This window comes from Oncorhynchus kisutch, linkage group LG13 (assembly GCF_002021735.2).
Source record: "Oncorhynchus kisutch isolate 150728-3 linkage group LG13, Okis_V2, whole genome shotgun sequence".
NCBI classification, from domain to species: Eukaryota; Metazoa; Chordata; class Actinopteri; order Salmoniformes; family Salmonidae; genus Oncorhynchus; species Oncorhynchus kisutch.
The window spans coordinates 75,450,896-75,457,115 of record NC_034186.2 but is presented as its reverse complement, the minus strand read 5'-3'; the positions used below and the strand labels follow the sequence as shown (position 1 = coordinate 75,457,115).

At 45.3% G+C, this 6,220-nt stretch overlaps 1 protein-coding gene across 1 annotated transcript in view; it reads left to right on the top strand.

The window, feature by feature from the left end:
- The window catches only part of LOC116353150 (flocculation protein FLO11), a 35,125-nt gene extending 29,329 nt beyond the window's left edge, over positions 1–5,796 (top strand). The window contains exons 8-11 of the mRNA XM_031787400.1: positions 898–1,415; positions 1,513–1,757; positions 1,850–2,008; positions 2,156–5,796. The gene's annotated coding sequence lies outside the window, so the exon portion shown is untranslated. The remainder of the gene's footprint in view (positions 1–897; positions 1,416–1,512; positions 1,758–1,849; positions 2,009–2,155) is intronic.
- The last annotated feature ends 424 nt before the right edge of the window (positions 5,797–6,220 follow it).

Here is a 6,220-nt window from a genome sequence, read left to right as displayed (position 1 = left end):
CTCTCCCCCTCTTGTCTCTTTCTCTCTCTCTCTCTCCTTCACACCCCCCCTCTCTCCCCCTCTGTCTCTTTCTCTCACTCCTCCCTTCACCACCCCCCCTCTCTCCCCCTCTGTCTCTTTCTCTCTCTCTCTCTCCTTCACCACCCCTCTCTCCCCCTCCATCTCTTTCTCTCTCTCTCTCTCCTTCACCACCCCCCCTCTCTCCCCCTCTGTCTCTTTCTCTCTCTCTCTCTCCTTCACCACCCCCCTCTCTCTCCCCCTCTGTCTCTTTCTCTCTCTCTCTCTCCTTCACCACCCCTCTCTCCCCCTCCATCTCTTTCTCTCTCTCTCTCTCTCCTTCACCACCCCCCCCTCTCTCCCCCCTCTGTCTCTTTCTCTCTCTCTCTCTCCTTCACCACCCTCTCTCTCCCCCTCTGTCTCTTTCTCTCTCTCTCTCTCCTTCACCACCCCCCCCTCTCTCCCCCTCTGTCTCTTTCTCTCTCTCTCTCTCCTTCACCCTCTCCCCCTCCATCTCTTTCTCTCTCTCTCTCTCCTTCACCCTCTCCCCCTCTGTCTCTTTCTCTCTCTCTCTCTCTCCTTCACCACCCCCCCTCTCTCCCCCTCTGTCTTTTTCTCTATCTCTCTCCTTCGCCCCCCTCTCTCCCCCTCCATCTCTTTCTCTCTCTCTCTCTCCTTCACCACCCCCCCTCTCTCCCCCTCTGTCTCTTTCTCTATCTCTCTCCTTCGCCCCCCTCTCTCCCCCTCCGTCTCTTTTTCTCTCTCTCTCTCTCTCTCCTTCACCCCCCCCTCTCCCCCTCCGTCTCTTTCTCTCTCTCTCTCTCTCTCCTTCACCCCCCCACTTCTTCCCCTCCATCTCTTTCTCTCTCTCTCTCCTTCGCCTCCCTCTCTCTCTGTCAGATGTGTTGGTGACGTTCTACCGGCCCTCCTCCTTCATGCGTTTGTCATTGACTTCCTGCCAGCCTCTGTTTGAGGAGCTCCTCCTCCTGCTGCAGCCCCTCAGTCTCCTGACCCTTAACCTCGACCTGCTCTTCCAGCACCACCACCTGGATCCAGCCAATCACAGCCCAGAGATCCCCAGCCCACCCAATCAGGACCTGGGATTCAGGCTCTCGCCCCGGGGGTCCGTTTCCCAAAGCAGGGGCAGCAGCTATCTCGGGAGCCTATCAGAGCTGGACTTTGGGAGAGCAGAACCCGAGGCGATCAATCATAATGTGAGCTCGTCATCCCTGGCCAACTCAGGGGTGGGAGGGTTGTTGGAGTCACTGAAGCCAGCGAGTCTCAGTGTGGGGCCTGCAAAGGTCTTTGGGGGTCTTGCGGAGACAAGTCCTCAGCTGATGTGGGTTCAGGAGAAAGAAATTAGGGAGCTAGCACCTCCTAATGTTGAGGAGGCCAGTCTCTCACAACAGGCAGGACAGGTGAGCACAATTCAACGTGTGTGTGTGTCTTTGTTTGAATGCATGGGTGAGTGTCTGTACCACACAGCACTTTTCTGAGCTGTTATTCTCTCCCTAGGTGATCCAGCAGGGATGGGGGGCTGTGGTACGCTGGGGGGGCAAGCTGGGCCAGAACCTGGCTGAACTCAGCCTGTCTGCAGTACAAAACCAGGAGGGGACATCCAGAGACCCCCCAGAGCCCCAGACCAGTACCCAGGCCAGGAGTGACCCTCCTCAGGTCGATGGAGCATTGGCAGTCCCCTGGGGTTTGGGACGGCTGTTTGGAGCCTCCAATAACCCCACGATACCCACACTTCCAACCAGGTGCGCTGGTGTGTGTTTGTGTGATAGTTTTCTGATACTAGACAGTTGAAGTATCTTACTCTTATCACTGATGTATCTCTCTCCCTCCCCAGACGTCCGTCTCAGTGGTTGTCTCCAGGGGTGTCTGTTCTGACCCGGATGGTGAGCAGCAGTTCCAGCGCTAACCAGAGGAGGGCGCTGGAGCCCCAGCAGGTAGAAGAGGTGTTAGAGAGAGAGATGGAGGAGACATGGGACAACCCAAGACCCCTCAGGTATTGGAAATATTTGGAAATATATCTAGATTACATGTTTAGTTTGTTCAGTTCGGACATCAGTTCAGTTGTCATGACTGTCTATTACGGTTTTACGTCATTCTTATGTTTTTACAGTAGTATCACTTATTCTTCTCTCTTTCTCAGGTCAGTCAGAACACTATGCGACCACTCTGGCACAGGGGCGGAGCTAAGCTTCCAGAAAGGGGAGGAGTTAGTGGTTTTAGGGGGTGTCGATCACGACTGGATTCGCTGTCGTCAGGGAGACCGAGAGGGGCTCGTACCCATTGGCTACGCCTCACTTATCCTGTGATTTCAGACACCTGATCAGAGTTTTGATTGTTTGAATATATCTGGGGGAGGGAAAATGAAGTCATAAAGCTATAATGTATTTAGGCAACCATAGAGAGGCTGTGGTGAAGTCCCAATGCTCTCAGAGAAATAGTTCACCCTCGAATCTAAGTTCAAATCACATGTTTATATCTCTAAAGTGGTCCAAAGTCGTATGTCAGGGTTCCCCAACTGGCTGCCCATGATTTTATAAGGGTTTGGGTTACTTGTTGGACATAAAATACTAACATCAGTAAATGTTGGAAATCTGTTCCAAGGTATTCCCACACAGAGAGAGAGATGTGATTGTTCACAAATCTAAGCAAGGTTTGAAATGATTATATTTTAGCCAAATATTATATCTGTTTGGGCTTCTTGCGGTCAATTTGCATCTACAAATGATTTGTGATTATGTTCCAGCCCCCTGACCATCCATGGCTGAATCTAGTTGATGATCTCTGGTCTAAGTGATTTAGTTCAGTCCTTCCTCCGCACCATCTGTTGTGTAGATCCCACTATATGCACTGGTAGAAATCTGCAAAACTCAATCCCTAAAGAACTGTACCATCTAATGCCATCTAATTAGGGGGATTTAAGGAAGATTTAATTTAGCTTACCAGATGGTGTGGAATATGGACCCAGCACGACTTCAGACCACTTTTGAAGTGTGAAAACTTCAGACAAACACTTATCTTGGTGTGGACTATCCCTTTAAATGTCCTCCATTCATCATCTCTCTTTGGTGACCACTGATCTGAGAAGGACTGGATAAAGCTTTGTAGAATTCCATTCATAGGTTGCACCTCCGTCACGCCATCGGCGGTGCCCTAAAGTGGTGATAAGCCCCGTCGTTCTGAGTCTAACTACTGTTTAGTATAAATTAATTGCAAAATTCTGCAAAAATAGCTAGCAAAGCAAACGTAAGCTAGTTACAATCAGGTGGCCTCCCCTCAATTTAAGCTAGTTAGCTAATGTTGTACTGCATCTAAAGTCTATCTGGTGACATCAAAATGATGACGAAAGATTTTCCTAATAATTATTTGCCTGTTTTTGAATGTCATTGTATTTCCAGGCCACTGTAATGCACTTTCGATGAAATCTTCATCAGCGCTTAATGATGATGATGCATTGAGTAGAATGCTCAGTCGGGCATCAGTCCAAACGAACGTTAAAAACAATATTGTGACGAAACATGCAACCAATGCATTCAGCTTATCCAAACACTTTCAGATCAGCAGTCACTATGGGAAGATTTAAAGCCTGGTAGCCAGGTCGGTTTCTGCTCTAGACCCAGACCTTGCCGCCAGGCTAACCGGTGAAGGGAGCCATGGTAGAGTATTGGAGCGTAGCCCCTGTTACGTAACGTAGTACCATAGTGAAATGTAGCTGTTTTCTGTGTTCTATTTGACCTTTCACCCCTATTGATCTCTCACCTCTTTCGCTTGTTCTCTGTGTGTTTGACATGTTCCCACTACAATTAATAGTCAGTTTAAAAAGGATAACTATTTGACTGTATAAATATACATACATAATATATAGGTATATGAATATAGATGAATTTAACCGAGATAGATAGATGGATAGATAACCAAGAGATAACAGATAGTCAAACGTTACTATAGATAAGGTTGATCATGAATCAAATTGATAAGTGATCTGGCCTTTTATCCCCAACTCACCAGTCACTCCTCTATAGTCATGATACACACGGACAGCTCCAATGTTTTTGTCAATTATTGGAATCCAGTGGCTTCATCTTAGTGTGTGTTGTATGCATTGTCTTGACATCATATCCTTCATATCTTCATCATAACCTGATAGATTTAGTCTCATACCTTTAGACTGCATTTATTGTATAATGAATGCTTTGAGTGAATGCAGTGGGGTTGGGCTCAATATGGCACCAATACAGGAAGTAAACTGAAATTCCAATTCGATGATTGAAATAGGGGCCTGTATTTTTAATGACTCCTTAATGAATTGAAAAGGAGAAGCTATTTATGTTTTTTAAGTAGCTGATTTTAAATTCAAATCACTTCCTGAATCGGCAGCCTTCAATTCGAATTGAGCCCAACCCTTGAATGCAGAAGAATATCTATCTATATGACACATATCTATCTAAAGGACATTCTAGTATCCAACAGTATATAAGTATAACTGGCATAGCAATGCTGTAACTTCAATCAGTCCACACCTCTTAAACCTCACTAACACATACTACTCAGTGCTTATGGAAATATCAATGCTTTGAGACGGACAGATAGACAGACAGATAAACACAGACAGGTAGACAGACAGATAAACAGACAGGTAGACAGATAAACAGACAGATAGATAAACAGACAGACAGATAAACAGACAGACAGATAAACAGATAAACAGACAGATAGACAGATGAACAGTTAAACAGACAGATAGACAGACAGACAGACAGACAGACAGACAGACAGACAGACAGACAGACAGACAGACAGACAGACAGACAGACAGACAGACAGACAGACAGACAGACAGATAAACAGACAGATAAACAGACAGATAAACAGACAGATAAACAGACAGACAGATAGACAGACAGATAGACAGACACAAACAGACAGACAGACAGACAGACAGACAGACAGACAGACAGATAGAGAGATAAACAGACAGATAGACAGACACAAACAGACAGACAGACAGATAGACAGATAAACAGACAGATAGACAGACACAAACAGACAGATAGACAAATAGACAGATAAACAGACAGACAGATAAACAGACAGACAGATAAACAGTCTGAGGGACTTGAGACCTGTGTCTTTCTACTCAGCCCAGGGATGATCAACTCTAGTCTGGTTACTTTTCCTTTACCTCATAGATCAATTGGCATCTTTGATTCCCCAGATATTTAACTTGACTGGTTACCTGGGCGTTACTAAGTCTGACTACAAGACAATACAAAAGGCTACTGAGACCAGTAGACAATGTGGGTTTCCAGGGCCATAGCTGTATGTTCCTGACTGAGACTATCCAAGCTTTCAGATGAAGCAGTAAGCTACTCCCTGATGTACTGTATGTGTAGGAAGACACCACGACTGTCAAGCCTATGTGTTTGAGGGAGAGGCTGCCCTTCCCCAACTGTACCTCAGCTCTCATATGTACCTTCCTTCTTTCCCTACCTGTCATGCTAACCCGTGTAAGGTCATCATTTTTAATACCGTAGTAACGATAGTGGTAGTAGAATAACGTTAAAGTAATAATGTTTATTACTATGTTTATCTTCTGATTTGGTTGGTAGTTATTCTGTAGGCTTGGTAATGATATATGATGTACTTCTCAAAGGCTTCTGGTTTAAAGGAACTGTTTGTTTGCTGTTTTTGTTGTTTTGTTTTGTCACTTGCGGGTGACATGGCACTTCTTGAAGAGTTCAGGTTACTTGAGGAATGAAGAATAAAACATATTACCCATAAATTTGTATTTGTATGAAAAGCCTCTGTGCTTCTCCACCTGCATTGCTTGCTGTTTGGGGTTTTAGGCTGGGTTTCTGTACAGCACTTTGAGATATCAGCTGATGTACGAAGGGCTATATAAATAAATTTGATTTGATTTGATTTTGATTTGATAAATTCAAATTCATTGGGAATATCGCTCTTTTGATTGGTCAGAAAAAATATAAAAGGTTACCATGCCAACAAGCCTCTGTGGTGTAGCACAGGGTTAGTGTCCCTATGACAACCCTATGACAACAATAGATTGGAAACATTGTAACTTTGCACTTGCATTATACAGGCTACTTTACCAAATCTTCCACCAAATGCAATGGTATGGCACCTGCTAGTATGTCAACAACCTAACTAGCTAATCCAAATCGCTGCGTGTCTCAAGACAAAGTGTAGC